We start from the raw sequence: 1,319 nt of genomic DNA on the forward strand, positions 1-1,319 counted from the left end.
ACATTAAGTCACTTTTGTAGCTCTAAGTCAGTGCTGCACAAATCGACACTTAAGATTAAGGCATCATCTTGCTCTGGAGTAGTGCTTCTGTGGATCCCAGGAACTGTACAAAGGCTTTGTTTTTTAAAAAATATAACTTCTCTTATACTTCAATTATTTCATTCTATTCATCATTTTCTTGCAAATGAAATTGAAAATATCAGTCTATAATGTTTTCATACACCTGGTATGATGATGCATTCTTCAGCTCCATTCTCTAGCCACTGAGTGAAAAATTCATTGTCCAACAAGAGGTTTTTGGATTCACTAAGCTGTTTGAAAGGAAAAGTCTGATTTGAGCCACTTCTGGCATACTCTTTCTGGTTTGTAACAGAAGCTTGTTCTGGATCCACCCACATAAGGCAAGTTGGAAACTGCAACCATCACCCAACCTTGAAATTATTGGAAGTAGCCAATATTTCTTTCCATCACCAAAGACTTGTCTCCAATTTTTATTGTATCCAAGACAGAAACCACTTCCATTAGGTCCATATGAAAATGTGGGTGCACAGAATGAATCTATTATTGTTCTATTTTTTCCAACTAGCCAGCAGTGGTAGCTGAAAAGTGAGAGGACGCTGATGAAGCACACTGCAGACACAAAGAAAAGAAACAGGACGTGGAATTTTGCACGCGGAACTGTCAGTTCATTCCTCCAAAATTTTATAAAGTACTCTAAAACTGTTGCAGCCATGAAAAGGCAATATAATAGAGAATACAATAAAAACAGCAGGAATAATTTGTAATTAGAAAATCCAGCACAGTTATTCACCCAAAGACAGTAATGATCCATCTTAAGAATACATGAGTCCCATGCTGAGCAGTGATGAGCCCGATCAGGTTTAATCAGCGGACATTTTTCACAGTATCTGATAGTTTTTGAAACTGACGTGGTGTAGACAGGTAAAGCTCTTGCTGCTCTTCTCAAAATTTCTTGTTGTCTTTCTTGGCTGAATTCTTTTCCATAGCGTTCCTTTTCAGAATTGGACAAGTAGAACTCTTCGGAGGGGGAAGGGGGAGATATGAAAATTGTCATCCATTAGGACCATACAAACATAACAAAGAACAGATGCAAAGCCACAAGGGAAAGCACGGTCTTTCCATTTTCTTCATCTCCAAAAATAGTAAACAAGCACAGCTCCACCACGAACGCGTAGTGAGACCAAATGACCGTGAAGGTGAGGAAGAGCACCGGCACCCAGCCCATGACGCACTGGCAGCAGCCAGAGAGCGTCCAGGGCGCCGTGTTCGTCTGGCGGCTGCAGAGCCCCGCGTCCCAT

The 1,319-nt window shown here is 40.9% G+C and overlaps 1 pseudogene; it reads right to left on the reverse strand.

The window, feature by feature from the left end:
- Positions 1-215: 215 nt before the first annotated feature.
- On the reverse strand, positions 216-1,276 carry LOC105504663 (annotated as a pseudogene).
- Positions 1,277-1,319: the final 43 nt, after the last annotated feature.

Source organism: Colobus angolensis, unplaced genomic scaffold (genome assembly GCF_000951035.1).
Source record: "Colobus angolensis palliatus isolate OR3802 unplaced genomic scaffold, Cang.pa_1.0 Scaffold94, whole genome shotgun sequence".
Classification (NCBI taxonomy): Eukaryota; Metazoa; Chordata; class Mammalia; order Primates; family Cercopithecidae; genus Colobus; species Colobus angolensis.